This window comes from Lynx canadensis, chromosome F2, assembly GCF_007474595.2.
Source record: "Lynx canadensis isolate LIC74 chromosome F2, mLynCan4.pri.v2, whole genome shotgun sequence".
In the NCBI taxonomy this organism is placed as follows: Eukaryota; Metazoa; Chordata; class Mammalia; order Carnivora; family Felidae; genus Lynx; species Lynx canadensis.
This window is the reverse complement of record NC_044320.2, coordinates 23,047,449-23,068,450: the sequence shown is the minus strand read 5'-3', so window position 1 is coordinate 23,068,450 and position 21,002 is coordinate 23,047,449.

The following is a 21,002-nucleotide window of genomic DNA, read 5'->3' as shown; positions in this document are numbered from 1 at the left end:
AGTGATGAGAGAATAGCCCCTTTTGTGTGCTCTCGCTTACATTACTCTAGAGTCCATTTTACAGCTCCAACTTAAAACTGGTGGAAGACGCACCCTGTGGATTGATAATGGAAAAATGAGATTAACCAAGTGAGCAAACAGCCTCACTACTATCTGTGATGTGAGAAGCTAAACAATGCAATGAGAAAAGGATCTTGATTTTACCTTTTCATTCTTTCTTTTTCCTCCATTACCCGCTCTATTTAAGAACCTTTTCATGCTTGTAAAATTCCCTTTCCTGGTTCATGTAAAAAGAGTAATAAAATCATTATAGTTTTCCTTCGCCAAAAGGTACTTTAGAGACTAATCTTAATTTAGATCCAGACACTGCTAAGTCAAATACATCAGTGTTGGGAAAACGAATTAGAAGCGAGGTCATTTTTCTTACTAATTTTTTTAAAAGGTGTTGCAGATTGAAAATGCCTTAGGAATCATTCCTTAATGCTATGGCTACATTACAAAGTCATAATTCTCCCACTTTGACACTTGGGATTTTCAGTGGCTTTATTTTAGGAATCTACATTAGGAATTAATTTTTTACTTACTGGTCCATATCAAGGCTGAGATTCACTTTACTGGAGCGAACAAAAATCAGATTTTCAAAATAATTATGTTCCAAAGATTCTCACTACACAACAGGTAGCCATGGCCCCAAAATAACAACTTATGCTTTTAAAAATATCCTTTACAAAATATTTGCACATAGTTAACATTGTCTTCCTCACAGAAATAAGCAGTCTAAAATGAGTCCATCAACTTGTCCAATTTTTTTGTACTTTTTGCATCTTTTCCCCTTAAATGAAGCAATATGCTGGTTTATGTTTTGATCCTAAGGGAAAAACTGATAACATCTGAAACTGGAGAGTGTGCCCTTCATTCATGGATAAAAAAGAAAATGAAAGCTTCTTTCCATCACTAAAAACCTGGTATTGTATGAACACAAAAATAATAGCATTTAATGAAATGATTTTTTTTTTTTTTTTACTTTTGTATCCATAAGAATCCACAATAGCTAGAAGGCTGAAACGCCAGTCAAATCTGGGAAACTGAAAGAAAGTATTTCCTAAGGACTAAGCCTGTTATGAAGAAAGAGGACATATTGAAACCAAGATATTGATTTGATCTATTGATCGAATCTCTGGAGATAGTTAGACCCAAGAATGGTTGTTGATGCTTTCCTTCCCAAATAACCTACATGTTGAGCAATTCTTCTTTATCTTCTTTTTAAAGAAATGTAAGTTTCCTCAGAGAAATCTCTGAGATTGCTTTCGTGCATTTGTAGTCCAGCAGCTACGAGGACCCCACAGAGCCTTCTGATGCAGCATTTTGCAGATTCTTTGTTCATGAACAATTTATTTTACAGTGTAGTAGGACACCCATTTTGGAGGCACTTGTCATTGCTCTGACTACATGATATGAAAAGTTGCCAAGAGCTCTTTGCTGCTTTTCAGATTGACTTGTCATGAACAAAATATGTGATTAAGTTCCATTTTCTCCATAAGGAACTCTATTTGATTCTCTGCTTGGGAACAGAAAGGGGAAAGTGAAAAGGTGTCAGGTCTTAGTTATTCCTTGCCTTTTTAATCCCCAATATCTGGAATTAAATGAACATAATGAATATGTAGATTACATTGGGTAGTGTCACATTTTTAAAGGCACTATTTCAATTTTTAAAGGAGTGTTAGGGTTTCTCTATGGTATGCAGCAATGCAAACCCACTTTCACGGACACATTACTCTCCTTATGATTTAGCAGATAATTTCTAGTTTTCACATTTTCAGCGTATAGTAGTTACTTTTTCCGAAGATGGCTGTAGCAGTATTTCCCACACCCACATTCCCTTCTCAGTGCGACTTTAATACTCCTCCCATCAAGAGGTAGAATCAATCTTCTGTTCTTGCAACTGGGTAGGCTTTTGTGACTATTTTGACCAATAGATTATGACAGAAGACACCCTGTGTGACTTTTATGTTGTCACAGAAGTTTTCTGTTGCAATGTAAAATATCCAACTATCCTAAGGCCTCCATGCTGGAAGGATGCCCAAACTAGCACATGCAAAGGGATCCCATGGAAAGGCCCATGAAGAGAGAGATGCCAAGACAATTCTCAGCTACTTCAGCCCCCTCCCCTCCGCTGTTCTAGTTCTAGCCACTGTGTTACTGTAACTGCATAAGAAACTTTGTGTAAAACCTGCCCTGTTCAGGGGCGCCTGGGTGGCTCAGTTGGTTGAGTGTCTGACTTCCGCTCAGGTCATGATCTCACAGTTCGTGGAGCCCGGCGACAGGCTCTATGCTGGCAGCTCAGAGCCTGGAGCCTGTTTCAGATTCTGTGTCTTCCTCTCTCTCTCTGCCCCTCCCCAACTCCTGCTCTGTCTCTCTCTCTCAAAATTAAATAAACATTAAAAAAAAAAAACTGCCCTGTTCAAATCCCTGAGCCACAGAAACCATGAGAGATAAGAACATAGTTGTTCTTTTAAGCCACCAATTTCTTTTTTTTTTTAATGTTTAGTTATTTTTGAGAGTGTGAGAGAGACAGAGTGTAAGTGGGGGAGGGGCAGAGAGAGGGAGACACAGAATCTGAAGCAGACTCCAGGCTTTGAGCTGTCAGCATAGACACTGACATGGGGCTTGAACTCATGAACTGTGAGATCATGATCTGAGCCAAAGTCAGACACTTAAGCAACTGAGCTACCCAGGTGCCCCCAAACCACTAATTTCTTATCTGATGAGTTCTATAGAATTAGATAAATGAAATAGTGATAGATACTTTTAGAATTAGATCTTACAATTTTAGGGCACTTTCAAAATCATCTACAGGCACAAAATTTCCTTTTTTACTTTGCAAGTTAGTCTTTATTTTAAAAGAATATTACCATTGGGTAGACCATGCCAATCAGTTAACAAATATTTATTGTACACCTGAGGCAACTTTCTGTCTGCTACTCCACATATGACAACAGAGACTCATTCAAAGAAAGTGCTCTATAAATAATTGCTAAGTTGAATGAGTCTTTCCACAAAATATTTCATTGTAACTAATAAGGTAAAAAGACTTTTCTACAATATATTTCAATATTCATTATCACATGGAAGCAGAGGAAATCAAACATAAATTTACTTTCATCATGGTGCTTTTGGCTCATAGTGTGAAGCTTTTGGGAGTTGGTTACTTCCATGCTGAGTGTTCCAAGATGCTGATACTAAGACTGAGGTTGCCTAGCATAACTCATCACTTGTCAACCTATGGCCCCAGTCACATTTTTGCTCATAATTTGTTTTTTTTATTATATGTCCCCAAAAGAAAAAAATCAGATATCCAATCTCATTCAACAGGAATGAATTTAACTGACTGTGGATATATCCCAAAGATATTCGGTGCATTGTTTAGGTTTTCTAGGTTGTTTGAAACTGTTGAAAAATTGCCTAATAAATAGAGCTTTACTGTCCTAAGAATCAAGTCTCATAAGTTTCAAGGTACTATTGAAATCCTTCTATAAAATGCCTCAGCAAATAATTGTCAACTTTCTGACTGATTATCTTAAATATGTGAAGGTGGTTAAGTATTCTGGTCTTGAGTTTAATGACTTTAGTATTACCAAAAATTCCTCATATAGCACACACTAATTCTCCTTATTATCTTCATCAGCTTCAAGACCCAGGTCCAGTCATACTGGTCCCACGGAGACTTTGGCTTCCCCAGAAGCCTACAGTGGTTTGGTAAAAAACCCAGAAGTGGAAGGAATGTACATCCTGTGGGACACTCTGACCAATAATAGGCAGGAGATGAGAAGAAGCTGCACTTTGCCTCTCTTGTCATGTACGACTGCCCATTGAACATGTTTTTTGTGGTGCTATGTCTCAAATAAGCCAAGTAAGCATATGGGTCAGGAACCAAGTGGTGAAAATAAGAGATAATTAGCCCTTGTCACTAGCACTCTCGGAGATCCATGTGTGCAATTGATACATTCCATTCCTATAGTTAGGAAGCCAGTTCTTAGGGACGAACTTCTACAAAGGCACACAGTAAAGGTTCTATTGACGTAAAAGTTGAGACTACCAGTTACCATCTGGCCATTTTTACACCTCATCCCAATGAACCAGTGGATAAAGGCAGGAGATTCTGTTGGTTGGGATAATCTATTCTGATTATCATTAAATAATAGGTTTGTTACTACACAATGGGGGCAGAAAAAAATTGTGTCTAGAACTCAGAATATTCACTGGGGACCCTTATTTCCATGCCCAATGACAACAGTGAATGGGTAAGTGAAAGCCCCTGAAAAATGAAGGTTTGCACCACTTCACCTGATAAGCAATCTAGACCAGGTAAAATATTGACTGGGGATGAGGAACTCCAGAAAAGGTAATAAATAAAGGAGGGTGCCAATAAGTATTAGAGTCCCAGGTGCAGCTGTAGCAATGAGGGGCAGTGGCTTGGTTGGCTAGTCTTCTTTAAGTCTTTTTAGGAGATTGCTACCAGTCACTACCTTCTTGCTATGTTCTTGCATAACCTATCTTGGGAAGAAGTGAGAGCATCTAGTTCTTATGTGGGATGCACATCTAACAAAGGGTGAAAATGCACCTGAATGGCTCAAGTAGTGGATTATATAAAGTAGTGGATTATATCGGATCCACTTCATGGGCCTTTCAATTTTACTTGACATAGCCTGTTTTCTGCGCCTTGGACATTTGATCAATGCAGAACCCTATCATTGCCACCACTGTCTTATCTCCTAAGATTTTCAGCCAAGATTTCCCCTTCCCCCAAGACCTGGGCTTCAACAATATCTCAAGGTATCATCCACTGCAACAGGGATTCCTTCCAGCAGTTCCAGAGCTGAAGACCAAAGCAACCAAATCTATGGAGTCTCTGGCTTCCTCAGTGGCTGCCCAGAGAGGTTGGTAAATTCAAGTTGGAAATACAGGACATTTAAAGGCTTTGTAGGACAATTTTTTAAACCAATAGACACAAGAGGTGGGAGAGAGCCCACAGATAAATTTATCTTTCTCTCCCCTACCAACTGTTGTATGTGTGTCACTGAAAACATCCCACTGTTTTCAGTGACTGAGCAACTGGCTGTTTTTCTTATGAGGCTCTGGTTGGCTCTGTAAGCCTTCCCTCTTTCCCTGCCTCTCTTCTCATTTTCTATCACTCTTTTTGCATAGAGATTTCATCCCCCAATAAAACTAGGTCACCATGCTAAGATGATCACTTGTCTCTGAATAAATTCTAGTCTGTCAATGTCCTTGATATGAGGTACATAGAGGAGATTTGTTGTATCACCTCCCTCATTCTAGAGAATATAGATCTAGTAATAAAATCTCAAATCATAATAACTATAGTATCTATATCATAATGACCTCTTATGTAGTTTTGGTAAAATAAAATCCCTTATTAATTTTCACAAATGCTAATATATTCCTATTCTTCCTCAATATGCAAATTTATAACAGTTACATGTCATGTTAAGTTTTATCCACCATTCTAATCTGTTGAGTCTCCTTAGAATTTTATCTTTCAAAAGTTTAGGTTTCTCTCTCAAAACAATGTCAACTAAACATGCAAACAATATGCAAACACACAAGATCATGCTCTTAACCAAGACATTAATAGAACTATTGGACTGGACATTGTTGAATACAGCCTCTTGTGGCATGCCACTATAGGCTAATTACAGATCAATTTTGACTATTGTTAAGCCACACATATTGAATGCAGTGGCTCAATCATTTATGAATCCACCTAGGTGAGCTAGTACCTATTTTGTCTTTAAGGATTTTTACTTTATAATGTGCTTCTATGTCACAATCTATATCTTTAAAAAAAGTTTTAGTTAACTTTTTTTTAGATTCAATATGGAGAAGCACTTGAGAATTCATTTATGACTGATGGTATTCTTTTAAAGCCAAATTAATCCCTTTGGAAAACTCGAAGAATGATAAAAATGATCCCAATCAATTTAATGGTACATACCCAATGCCTTAAGATATACATCTCTTGATTCAGTAATGATACTTCTGAAAATTTACCCTAAGGAAATAGTTAGGAATGTCTGCAAAAAACACGTATGTGGATATTTATATGGATGCAAAAGTGAAAGTGATTTCAATATCCAACTATAGAGCTGCAGCTAAACAAAGTAAGGCAAATCTGGGAGTCGGAATAAAATCTACTCATTAAAAATAGTTCTAATGTGGGGCGCCTGGGTGGCGCAGTCGGTTAAGCGTCCGACTTCAGCCAGGTCACGATCTCGCGGTCCGGGAGTTCGAGCCCCGCGTCGGGCTCTGGGCTGATGGCTCAGAGCCTGGAGCCTGTTTCCGATTCTGTGTCTCCCTCTCTCTCTGCCCCTCCCCCGTTCATGCTCTGTCTCTCTCTGTCCCAAAAATAAATAAACGTTGAAAAAAAAAATTAAAAAAAAAATAGTTCTAATGTAGTGACATTAGAACTATCTAAAAATAGTTCTGTGTAGTGACACAGAAAATGTATTTGTATTGAGTGAACAAGCAGCTACATCTTTCTGCTCCCCTTCAGCTAGAATTGGTTGGGTAGAGGCAACAGAAATGTTTAATTGTTAGGGGATCAAAGGGCTGTATTCATCATCTTACAGGCTAAGCATGGTATGTTGCTTCTACCAAATGTCCCTTGCCTGCATGAGGGTTGAATCAACTAAACTAGGACACGTTGTATACATTAACACACAACACAAAACAGGCAACTAATACAATAAGAATTAAAAGCAAACCAGAATTATCACTACAGTAATGCTACTAAACATTTTGTGCTTGTTTTCTGAAAGAAATAGCCCAAAATTGGGGAGAATTTTTGCCAATGGATCCAATTGTCTCTAAGGCTTGGAGACGTCTTAGTTCTACTAAGGCATGGAGATTGGAAAGCCTGTGTCTTTTTTTTATTTTGTTTTTTTAGGTTAGTCATGTGAGAATTATATAAGGGTACTTTGGGGTTTATATAAAGTTATTGGAAACTAAGACATTAATTATGGTCCTGGGAAGAGTTGTGTTTGGAAAGACCGACCTGTACCAAAAAGCAGTAAAATGATATTTTTAATGCAGTGCCTACAGAATATGTAATGAACTGGAGGGAAGGAAATTTTCACCTAGTCAGAGCATTGTGCTCCTTCTCTCTCTCTCTCTCTCTCTCTCTCTCTCTCTCTCTCTCACACACACACACACACACACACACACACACACACACAGAAAAGAAACAAAGCACTTTCATAAGTTAATGAGTGTCTTCGTTGAAATAAGTTGCCTTCCTCTAAGAGATCAAGCCTAAGTCACAGTGAACTGAACCCTTTGGGAGAATCACTAGCCCCATTTTCTCTTTTCAACTATATCCCTGTATATACATCTAGCATCCCACAGCCTTCCCTCTCTGGATCACCTTTTTCTTGTACTGCTTTCTGACTTTATATCCAGGCATTCTGATTCTGGTACACACCTAAGTAAAATTTGAAAATTGTTCGATTCATTGGTATTAAATTATAGTGACTGATAAAGCTTTATGATTTCTAAAATTATTTTTGTATTTTTATTGAGATATTATATATGCATACACACACACAAAGTGCACAAATCAAAAAAGTATGGCTCAATGTTTTTTCTCAAATTGGCCGTGTATACATAATAAAAATTCAAATCAAGAAATAGGACATTACCAGCCTCTAGAAGCAACTCCCTTGTCCACTTTGAGGCATTACCCCACCCCTACAAAGAGTAACCATTTTTCTGACTTCTAACATCAATGACAACTTTGAACTCTTTTTGAACTTTAGACATAGGAAACCATATGCATATCTTTTCTTATCTAGCTTCTTTCTTCAACATTACATTTGTGAGATTCACCCATATTGTTGTAATACTCTCAGCTCATCAGTCTCATTGCTGTGTTTTCCATTGCAGAGTAAACCACAACTTATTTATCCACTATTCTATTGATAACCATTTAAGTAGTTTTCATTTGGTGCTATTACAAATAGTGCTGTCAGAACTTTTTAGTTATGCGAGCATATGAAAATATTTCTACTGCTTGTACATCTACTAAAGCAATTGTAATATCGAAGGGTAGGCATATACTTAGCTTTAGTAAATATTGAACGGGAAAAATTCGAGATATTATTTCCTCTGGTATACTAATATTTTAATAAGAGTTAAGAAATCCTCAGCCATAGGGGTAAATCTCTAATTGTGGAATTAAACTGCCAAGGAGGGATTTTGAGTGTCCAGGAAATCTACATGGGGACCATCTATAGCCTGCTCAGCTTTGCCTATAGTTGTCATGTTGGAACAGGGAAGGATCATAAAAAACAGTTTTGCTAGTTTGTATTAATGAAGATTTTTTTTCCGTTCTGAAACCAATTATACAATTCTTAAAAGACCCTAACCAGACTTGTCACAAGTCTCACAGAGCTGACATTTCTGGTTAAGCTGTTTGTTTGAAATGCATTGTATTTTGTTTGTTTGTTTTCATTTAAGACTTAGCTTTTGTTTAAAATTATAGAAAACTATGTAAGTTAATATAATACTGAAAAAACATTAGTGTTATGGAACCAGAGGTCTCTCTAAGTGACAAAACATTTAGGAAAAAGATTTAACTCCTAGAAAAGTTGCAAAACTGTTTTATAAGGGCTTTATATGGAAATCTTTTTACTCTTGAAATGACTAATTTAAAGATATTTACTAAACTTGGGTTCTCATTCAGAGAGCAGCTTTATTCAGTAGGAGGTTAAAAATCAAAACACAAGTGGAAAGTAGATATATACACGTGTATTTTTTACAAGAAGAAAGGGACTTCTCATGATTGACATTTTGGTGTTAATTTGTTTGTCTCTCTTATATTAAAACTTTGTTACCCTCTGATATATTCAAATTACTCTCAATCTGCCTTCTACAAAAGATTATGAGCTCCCAAAGAGTAAGGAATATCTTAGTTCTTTTTTTATCCAAAGACCTAGCCCAGTAACTGACATAAACCGGGACCTTTATATTTGTTAAATTGAGTCTTTTAGAATAGATTATACATTCAACACTCTGATAATACAATCCTTCATATGTGGAATACATGCAATTAATCTCTGTTTATTAAAAGGAACAATAATAATCTGTTTATTAAAAGGAACAAGTCCAGGGGTGCCTGAGTGGCTCAGTTGGTTGAGTGTCCAACTTCAGCTCAGGTCATGATTTCATGGTTGGTGGGTTTGAGCCCCACACTTTGCCCTGGCAGTGCAGACCTGCTTTGGATTCTCTGTCTCCCTCTGCCTCTGCCCCTCCCCTACTCGCATTTTCTCTCTCAAAAATAAACAATAAAAAATCTTTAAAAAGATATATAAAAAGGAACGAGTCTGCATTTTGGTGTTTGATCAGAATTTGCATCCATTAATTTAGGAGCACATACATTCTCTAGGTCTTGAGTTTCTTACATGAAATTGGGATAATAACAGTTATCTCAAATGATTGTGCAGAACCAATGTAGTCATATAGATAAAACATTCAATGATACTAATGTAGATAGCAAAAACCCACTAAAAATGATTTCTCTTTACCTTAAAACATTGGAGTATTAGTTGTCAATTTTATCCTAGTCAAAAAAAAAAAAAAAAAAAAAAGAACCTTTTGCAATCAGTGGTCTCAGAGTTCCATGAGAAAGAGAATCTAGGAGTCCCACTTCACATAATTTTGATGATTGCTTACTGAAGCCCTGGCTATCTAGAGGAGGAAATGGGAGAGGCAAGGGACAGATGGCCAGATTAGCAAAGGGCAGTAAAATCTCTAGTTGGCTTCCCACCCTCACTTGCAGAATTAAAGAAGGATCCTAAATAATGTTCTTTCAAAAACATTTTGTAATGTTTATTTATTTTTGAGAGAGAGGGTGGGGTGAGTAGAGAGAGAGAGAATCCCAAGCAGGTGTAGAGCCATCAGCGTAGAGCCCAATGAGGCTCGAACTCACCATGCCCTGAGCCAAAATCGAGAGTTGAACCCTTAACTAAATGAACCACCCAGGTACCTCCTACATGCTGCTCTTTTGTTTCCTTACTGTAAATGGCAGTGTGGTATAAGATAAAGAATACAGGCTTTGAAGTTTGAGAAATTTAGCATTTACTATGTTGATTCAGTATGAGTAATTGGATTAATTCTTTACACCTCAGTTTCTGTTTGTAAAATGGAGATACTAAGACTTAGGGTAGTTAACATTAAATAAGATGGCAATCCATAAACTCTTAAAATGTCTGTCTCATAATAGATCAAAAAACATTAGTTTTCCTCTTTTATTTTTTCCTTTCTCCCTTTGTGTTTACCAGCTAATGACTCAGAGCCCTCCCAAGGAAAAGACAGTGGAAAGAAAGTGAAAGGTATTGCACTAATTAAATGATTATTACTCACCACCCCCCGCCCCCCCCCCCAAATACCTTACAGTGTTCACTGTATTTTATTGCTATTTATCAGGTCAAGAAAGATGGAAACGCTATGTATCCATGTTTTCTGCCACTTGGCATTCCTTAATTTCCCAGCAAAGTTTGCCTGTTGCTTAAACAGTAACATTTATTCAAAGGTATTGGGAACTTGAAGAAGTGACAACTAACTATTCTTTAAATCTGAATCTTGAGAAGAATATATTTTCATAGTTAATGTTATGTTTCTCCTGTCCCACTACCTTTCTCCTAAAAACATGCCTTGCCCTAAGAAAATGGATGGCAGCTTTTCATTGAAAAACCTTCCTAATATTTTAGAGCTTCTCCCCACAGTTTCTTAATCCTTTAATATTAAAAAAAGGTAAGTTACAACTTTTGCTAAACTTCCTCGAAGCAAAATCTCTTCAATGCTGCTAGCTGATTTGATATTTACTTGCAGATTATTCCCATGAAAATCATAGATTCAAATATAGGGCACATATATATGTTTCCTGGTCATAACAGCACTTCTTTTTTTTTTTTCTTTTTCTTTTTTTTTTTGTGGGAAGCGGGGGAAATGTTTTTGTACCATATGGATGGAATTGGAATGGCCATCTTCTCAAAGACCTCACCTCAACTTCCTAGTCACAGTGATGGGCTAGCAATGGCTCTTAACCAAAACTGGACCAGCAAGAGAATTTGGGATTTTGGCCAAAGGATGCGGGGCTTCTTACTCCCTTTGGAGGGCAAATTTGAGGAATGTAAGTTTGGAAACTTCTGTTTTTCTTTTCTTTTTTCCTTTTGGAAACTTCTCTATTTTCCTTTCTTTTTTTAGACAAATGTATTGAGATATAATCAAAGTACTTTACACTAACTGCACATATTTCAAGTGTCTACTTTTTTTTTTTAATTAACTGCATTATTCTTTATTGGTGTAAGTGAATGAGATCATTTGTTGGAAAAGTAGATTAAATTTCTTCAGTCCTCTGAAAGGCTGAATTTACTTTCTGGAACTATCCTGACCCTCTAACACCCAATGGGGGCTCAAGTATCTACTTTGATCTGTTTTGAAATATGTATTCACCTGGAAAATCATCAGTATAATCATGATGTTAAACATTTCCTGCCCTACTTTTCAAAAAGAATAATCTGAAATTGGGAGAAGTTTTTTGCCTGTGGACCTAACTGTACCTAAGACCTAGATAGGCCCTGTCTGCATTTTGATCAGATGAACCAATAAATTCTTATGCCTAAATTGGATCAACTCAAGTTACCATCATTTGCTACTAAGAATCATCAATAAATGTTCTGATTACTAGCACATTCAGAAAGCATTTTTGTAGTCATTTCATAAGCAGAACCTAAGTTAATTTTCAAATTCCTATTCATACTAGGTAAATCCTACAAAATTTACCACAAATGTTTGCTAATGTTTGAAGAATTAGAAACAATTCAGAAGGTATTTACTAACCTTTATTTCAGTATAAAAAAAGCCTTAAGAAAGTAACTTAGAAGACTAATCCATATTTGATTTTTCTATTCCTCATCAGTTCTAGTAAACCATTACATCATTTAAAAACTTACTATTCTGGGGGTGCCTGGTGGGTCAGTTGGTTAAGCTTCCTACTTCAGCTCAGCTTATGATCTCCTAGCCCATGAGTTCAAGCCCAGCGTCAGGCTCTGTGCTGACAGCTCAGAGCCTGGATCCTGCTTCGGATTCTGTCTCCCTAGCTCTCTGCCCCTCCCCCACTCATACTCTGTCTGTCTCTCAAAAATACAATAATTAAACAAACAAAACTTACTATTCTAAAAGACGTTGAAAAATATGAATTCTCTAAATATTCTTGTTTCAAGGTGTGATATAACAAATCTTTTTGTAGTCATTGGACACCTGACAAGTACACATCTTTGGCCAGACCACACATATGAAGGGAATGGGTATAAGAAATTATAGGAAGCATATTGCTTCATTTCCCAATATTCATATTTCTAAAAGATGGTTATCTTGCTCTGGCTAAGAACTAAATTGGAGGAAATGAAATGTGAGGGAAAACTTTGGTAGAAAGACCTCTTTCTAAAAATATGCCCTCAAATATCTCACCTTAGTCTTTGATAGTCTAAACTTGCTGAAACATCTTTGGAATTAGGATTTTAGATTGAAGAATTATAGTAAATGTGATTTTTAAATAAAGCATATGCTACGGCAAAAAAGAGCAGTGAATAAAAATTTGAAGGTTCATAGCAACATTGTTTTCTCTTTAAAAATAATCTTAGTTATTGTAAGATAGACTTATTTATACCTAATAGTTACAACATTTGAACTCTTAAATGTTTTGGATGGCTGTTGATGTCTCTTGGGAAAATATACTCTTATTGGTTGAAGTAATATACTTTAAATAAAGAGAATAAGGAATTAGAATCAGAAACAATAATTTAAATTTTCATATAAAACTTAACATGGAAAAACAACTCTCAATTTCACAAAATACCTAGAGCTTAGGTAGTTTTACTTATTGCTTAGTAAATCCTTGAGCCTTACTCAGTCTCCAGGAATAGTTTGTAAAGTCCTACCTTAGATCATCTTCCCTGGAACATACAAACTCCTATTTGCCAAGAAACTAAACAAAAAATAAATGAGAAAATAAGACAGTACGTTTCTCATTACTATTTTTCTCTAGGTCTCACCAAATGAAGGCTCTGTGTCCATGGTTGTTTTAATAGCTCTTTAAATATTTCTCCTCATTTATACTGATTGGACCTCACTTCATACAAAGATTAGAAGTATCATTTGCAAAATGTCTGGCGAACTTACAAACATTTCTAGTGATATGATTTTTCCAGGGTAAATGTAGAAATCTTTAGCAATCCGGTTTGTGTTAGCATTTTGGTCAGAGATCACAACAGGAATCACTCTCTGCATTTCACCCAGCAGACACTCAGAAGTGACTAGAAATGACACTTAGCAAAGAAGTAGGTAATACATGTAAATCAACTACATTGACGATGTATGTCACAAATGTCTGGGGTCTTCCAGATTCCTCTAGCTACGTGTCTCCTATGCCAGATGGATCATGTTTTGTTCATCTCTGAATTTTCGGTGCTGTATACAGAGCAAATGTACTCTTGGTTTGTTGGATGCATGAATAACATCTTTAGTCAGGCTCTCAGGGGCCAAGGTAGAGAATACACTAATTTATACTGAGTAGGGATGGAGGTGTAGAGACAGAGATGAGTGTTTGTGGCTGTGCTTGTCTTCTTCTTGAGTTCACATTAGTTAGAACTGAAGTATTGGGTTGGGAGAGGTAATAATTCATTATCTGGAGACTTTTCCAGGCCACACCATTGAAGGGAAGATGGAGAGACACGAAGAAACAGTTATGGAAATGCAACATTGAACATGAAATGGGTGTTGGTCAAGACCCCTGGGGAGAAAAGGGACTCTTCAAAAGATCTCTGTTAGTGTGGGACTGAATTATAATTAGACATTATGAATAAAACAAAATAATAAAGAAAGAAATTAAAAAATAGGGCACATACAGAACTGATCAAGAAGGGATTATCAAGAGACTATTACCCAAATACCCATTTGCAAATGAGCATATTCTCACCCAACACTGTTTTTAGTTATGACTGAATGGAAGCTCTAATTGAATAGTCCTTTGTGGTATCCAAAGTCCAATACAGCAAGTAGTTCTTTTGTATGGGTTCATAAGTTTTCCCAGAATGAATTGTAAAACACTCATGCTTTCCGTGAACAGAGGCAAGCTGGCCTACCCAGTTTCTGGCAAATTTATTAAGCAATACAGACTCCCCACTTAATCTTTTAGTTTAAACAATACACAGTTAACACAAACGAGTGAAGAAACAAACAGAGACACAGGTCAGTCGCCTAAAGAAAGATGTAAAAATAAAGTAAAATAAAATATATTTGAAACATGCTGAATGGGTCAGGGCTAAAGCCCAGTACAAGCTAGGACAAATAAAAACCCATCAATCTGGAAACTTTCTTGGGTTTACAAGAAGTCCCTTCTGATCTCAGACTGTATTTATCTTCTAGATAGAAGAAAGAGGAGCTATAAATCTCTCCATATCAAAGGCCTGTTTAGTAGGAATAAATTGAAAGTGTTTGGCCAATTAGAATGAACTAAATCTCCCCTAGGCAAGCCTACTATTGATATATATTTAGTTTCTGACGTATTTAAAGGTAACTTGGGAAAGGCTAGCTAGCCAAAACTAAAAACATGATAATTCTAAATTTGAGTTACCTTTTAACTCCATCCACCACAGTAATAAAAAGAGTTGTATTTGCTCTATTTCATTTTGCCAACACCAAAAATTAAATTGGAGAAATAAATAAGCTGGACACATTACACAGGGTTAACGTGGTAATGTTGAAAGAGAAGGGAGAACAAGGAGCCAAGAACCAGGTTCCTATATCAGCTCTGCCAGGCTCTATGTGACTTTGGGCAAATCCTTACCTCCTAAACTTCATAGGCTATTTGCTTTCAAGTAAAAAAATAACAATAGATGTTTTAAAGTTTCTCTGAGATCCCCAAATATCTAAAGGGAGAAAGGAAGATTTATGTATAGATTATTTCAAAAGTGTCTACAGTAATTGTTTCACTTACACATAAAAGGGAAGACCCAGAAGTAAGTTGTCAAGCTATTATTAAAAAAGACCTTTCAACATCAAAAGGCACTGAAAAGCCAGGTAGTCAAGTTGACTTCTGTCGAAACACTTAGTAAATAGTATTGGCTAGTAGTTAGTGACTCTTTACTGTTCAAAATCTTAATTTAGTCCTCAATAGAATCCTTTGACATAAGTATAATTTTATACTCATTTTTTAGATAAGCAAACTGAAATATAGTTACAGAGTTAGAAAGTTCTAAGTGGCAAACCAGGATTTAACCTCAGGCTGTTCAGACTCCAAAGTCCATATGTTTAAATGCAATTATAACCACTCTCCCCAGATTACTAGTTGTAGAGGTAACATGGTAGGTTTTCTATAAATCTCCAACTTGTGCTTCCAGATACAGAATATACACTATTTGCATATAGGCACTTCCTCAGTATTTCTGCTCTGGAATTGAACATTATTCCTCTTCCTTTGGTTTGGATGAAAACATTTTTCTTAATTTACTGAGACTATTTGAGAAAAATGAATCATTGATAAACCATGTTAGGCTGTTGAAAGTGCTTGAGTAACTCATTGAATTTTAATATTTTTAGCATCCAAATACTACAGTATAAACTGGGCTAAACATTAGGTGACTTCCATTCAAGACTGGCTTCACCAATTGTCCATTAAGACCTGAGCAGATCATCTCCTTACACTGAATGTTAGTTTCCCAACTGCAAAACAGAGCTTTCCTCAGTAATAGCATGACATGAGGAAGTCAAATGAAAGGAAGAAGGGCTTTGGAGCTAGAGGCACCTGGATGGGAATTTTGTGAGGTTACCTTTCACCCGAGTCTCTGAGTTTCAGGTGTTTTATCTGAAAAATGAGGATGATAATATTAACTCCATAAGGCTTAACTAAATTAGGAAACTTTCGTTACATATAGTGCTTTAATACACAATATGGAACAACAACAAAAACAAGAACAAAAAACCAGAAGTGCTTCTGAACATTGTGGTAACATTCTGTCTTGCATATGACGTATTTCCTGTATAAGGTCCCTGGTGCATGTTTTCTTGTTCATTTGTTTCTACTAATGGAAATGGATTTGTGCTGAGATGTTCATTTTCTTTCTCTTGGCCTTTCTTTCTCTTCCCCTTTGTCTCATGGCCCCCTAAAATTCATTATTTTAAAAATACTACTGGCGAAATGTGCTTCCCATTCCACATGAGTACTAACATGTCCTTGACCTTATTTAAAGAAGCATGGAGCTCCAACAACCAATTAGTCATTACACAGAAAAATTAAGAAAATTATACATCTACATAATTGGTAAATTTAAAAAAATGTTTTACAAGTTCACATTTTGTTAAAAATCTCGAACTATATGTAAGTTGTAGAACCAAAACAAACAACCCCTCTCAGTCATGTTAACTGTAATGAACAAATATATACATTACAATTATATGTACCTCATTCTCTTTTCCCCAGATGCTATCTATGAAAAGCCCAGAAATTAATGGTAATTTAAACTATAAAGCTATGTTAACATACTACAAGTGATGGAATATGTATTTCTCCTCTATCTTCCTCTAAATTACTCTATTCCTTAGTCTATATAAATATTTATAGGTATATTCTCTTTATTTCATCAGATGAGAGATGACTGAAAATTTAAGACCCTTACATGGACAAGATAATATGAAAAATACAAGTAGATGTCTCGGGACTGTTACTCAACTGTCATTAGGCTAGCATGTCATTTACTGTCCAAATGAACAAAACCTGAAACCGGAAATGGACGCTATTAATAATTATACCAGGAAATAGGGATAAGCCAGATCTCTCTCAGACAGATCAAGATGTATGGTTGATGCATCACTCCACCCAAGTTGTGTCAGTTTGACCTCCTTCGAAATACTTTCTATCTATCCAAAATATATCCTTCATTTCATTCCCTTCACAGTCTCTACTACTCCACCATCAAGCTACTTTTTTCTTGCCTGGATTGCTATCATATCCTCATAGTAGTCTTTGTTTACACCTTGCCCTCCTCTCCACCCCACTTCTCAAGCCAGTTTTCCACACAGTGACCAAAGATATCATTTTAAGATGGTAGTTCTCAACTGGGAGAAATTTTGCCTCCCTTAGGACATTCACCAACATATGGAGACAATTGTGACTTACACGACATGGGAGTTGCTATTAGCATCAAGTGGGTAGAGGCCAGGGATGCTGTAAAGATCCTACAGGTCCATATGTTAGCCCCCTACAACAAAGAATTATCTAGCCTGAAATGCAAATAGTGCCATAATTGAGAAACTCTAATGTAAAGTATAAATCAGATCATATCATGCCTCCAGTTAAAGCTCTCCAACATACACAAAATGAAACCCAATAACCTTACCACAAAGGACCTTTTCTTATCCTCTAAATGCTCTATCTCTGTGCCCTCTAACTCCCTACAGTCTCCCCCTCATTTCAGGCAAGGTCTTCTCTCCTCAAGTCTAGCTGGATCCCAACTTGGGCCTCTGCCTGAAATGCTCTCCTCCTGGCTCCATCCCATCTTTCAGGTCTCAGCTCAAATGCTATCTTCTTGGACAGTTCTTTCTGGTTACCTTTAGCTGAAGTAGCACGGCCACCTTGAATCCCACCCCCCCCCCACTCTGTCATATCCCATTCTCATTATCACTCTAGTTCTATTCTCTTCACTGAACTTTTCTAATAGAAATTATTCCATTTATTTATTTCCCTGTTTCTTGCATCCATTTTTCTCCATTATAAGGTAAGCTCTGGAAAAGTTAAGACCTTCTTTTTTCTTTGCTGAATTCCCCATGCCTAGAGCAGGACAGGTCCCGGTAAAGAGCAAGCAAGCAAGCAATGGATATTTGTCACTGGTAAACAACTATAGTAAATCACATTGATAGAGAAAAAAAGGGGGGACTTTGGAAATCAGAGGTAATTTCAACTAGGGATTTGGATTTCCAATTGTAGTTCTAATGTTTAACAATAACGGTATTAAAATTAGTGACAGCAACTATCATTTACCAAGTGTTTATCGTAGGCTAGGCACTATGCTAAACCCTTTAATTTTCTCAGTCCTTACAACTCTCCAGCTCATCATCTGTATTCCAGCCTCAATCATGTTGTCATTCCTTGCCATGCCTTGCTTACTATAATCCTTAGACCTTCACACATGCTAAGCTGTCTATCTAGACCACTGTCTTCCTCTGCAACCACCCCCCCCCCCCCTTGCCATGCAAAGCTCATATGTGACTACTTAGGACAAATTGGATTTAGGATCTGTGTTCCCACAGCACTAGCCTTTACTTCCTTCATAGACAAAAACTCTTTGATTGCAGTCTATCCCCATTGCCTGCTTCATATTTGTGGAATTTATGAGTGTGGTAGAGAATATTGGCTTACTGATGAACAAATTGAACTGCACAAAGTTTAAATCTCCCAGGGTCAAATAGTGTGCACATAACTAGGATTCAATTTCAAGCCAACTGGAACACAGAGTCTGAATTTTAATCACTCTTCTATATTAGATATGTGGCTTTGGACAAGTTACCTAACCTCTTGGAATCTTGTTTAGCTCATCTGTAAATTTCTTGGTATGAGTGGGATGGGGAATTGGTGGTAGACCAGATGAAATCTGTAGCTCATTTCAGCTCTAACACTTTTGAGTTCAAGTGCTTGCATTAAAGATGTTTTACAGGTATAAAGTATTTGACAAGTAGACAAATATATTTATTGTTGAATTCTATAGAAGACATTCAACATAGAGACCATGGGCATATGAAACACTTTTCTATATTCACCAACACCCCCACTCCTTAGCCAATTTAAAAAATGACCCATTCCTTCACTTTTTAGGAATTCTCACTCTTATTCTAATAGCAAAAACAGGTAGGCCTGCTCTTTTTCTACAAGAAAATTGCAGTTCTTTGATAGGTTAAGCTCCCCAGCTTCCAACCTCTTTATTTATCCACTCAGGAAACTGGTTTACTGCCTCACAAAACAGCACACCCATACGATTAGCACTTAATTATGGTGGAGTCAGTAGCTGGGTATAGGCTCAGGTTGATTTAACTCATTCAAAATAAGTCTGGATTTCGTTTGTTTCATTTGGATTGCAAAGTGACAAAATTTTGCACACCATCTACTGCAGATTTCACTTATTCTGAAGGAATATAAATCCTTCATCCATTTTTCTTTTAATGTCAACGTAAAAGAAAGTTACTTGGAATCTAATATCAAATCCTTCCATGTTAAACTTTTTTTTTAATTGGTAACATACATTTAGACATATATTTAAATGTAAGTATTGCCCTATTTTGCCAATTGGAAAATCACTGTTAAAGATTTATGAAAATAGCTAACTAGTTATGATTTAAATTATAACAGACTTTTTAGGTTCATCTATTTTAGTTTTCACCAACTGCTTCCAAGATAAAATGAGCCTTTAAGATGAAATATGAAAGGAATTCCCTTTGTCAGGTGCAGTAGCCAGCCTGGTATTCATCTTCTTGTGTAGTTCCCTCTAAATCATACCAGGTTGGTCTGTGTGACCATGGAATACAGCAGCGATGATGCATGTCACTTCTAAGACTTGGTCATAAAGGGCCCTGTGGCTTTCTGCTTGCTTTCTCTTTTGCCCTCTTTCTTATATCAGAGGCTCTGGAAGACCCCAGCAGCCAAATGTTAAAGAGAGACCTTCAACCACCAGTGCTAAGGAACTGAGGCCGCCTGCTGACAGCCATGTGGCTGGGAGTGAACCTGGAATCAGGTCCTTTAGCCGTCGTCAAATCTTTGGATGACTGCGGTCCAGGCCAACACCCTGCCTGGTGCTCTCCCAAGAACCACCCAGCTAAGCTGCTTCTGAATTCCTGATCCACAGAAACTATGAGCTAATAAATGTTTGTTGTTTTTAGCCACTACATATTTGGATAATTTGTTACATGGCAGCAGATATCTAGTACTGCAGGGAAAGAAGTCATTTCATTTCTCATTCATACATTCTTCATGCTTTATTAAAGCTGAGAGGGGTGCCTGGGTGGCTCAGCCGGTTAAGCGTCCGATTTCGGCTCAGGTCATGATCTCACAGTTTGTGAGTTTGAGCCCCTGTGCTGACTGCTCAGAGCCTGGAGCCTGCTTTGGATTCTGTGTCTCCCTCTCTCTCTGCCCCTTCCCCACTCACGCTCTGTCTCTCTCTCAAAAATAAATAAACATTAAAAAAAAAAAAAAAAAGCTGAGAGAGACAGAGGGAGAGGGAGAGAGAAACAGAACTTGCAATGGATGGACTCCATGTAATAATAATAAGTAAAATAAGTCCCCATGAAATTGTATGGGACTTAACAGAACGTTTTATTATTAAAATTTAAGAGGGGTATAGAAAAGAGGAAAGGATTCAGGTTAAAAAAAAAAAAAAAAACAAAAAACAAAACAACTGGAGAATTTAGTTCCAATCAAAAAGGCATACATTATAACAATGGTAGTTGAGAAAGGTTTTTTTCAAATGAAAGCTTTTTGGAACCCTGAGGTAGAAAGTCATAGTCAATATGTCCTTTTAGTAGCCTCAGGAAAAACAAAAACAAAAACAAAAACAAAAACAAAAAACAGAAGAGAAACTTGAAAAATAATTATGGAAAAGGAATGTAACGGGCCTCCCAACTGAAAGTCTATCATATGATTTTTATTAGGAAAGGTGATGGAAAATATTGTTACCTTCTTGCTAATATCAGGAAGAAACTTTCAATATTTTACCACTCAGCATGAGATTTGGTGTTAACTTTTTGGTAGATACTCTTTTTTTTTTTTTTTAAGATTTTATTTTTGAATAATCTCTATACCCAACATGGGACTTGAACTTACAACTCCGAGATCAAGAATCACATGATCCACTGACTGAGCCAGCCAGGCACCCCAGTAGTAT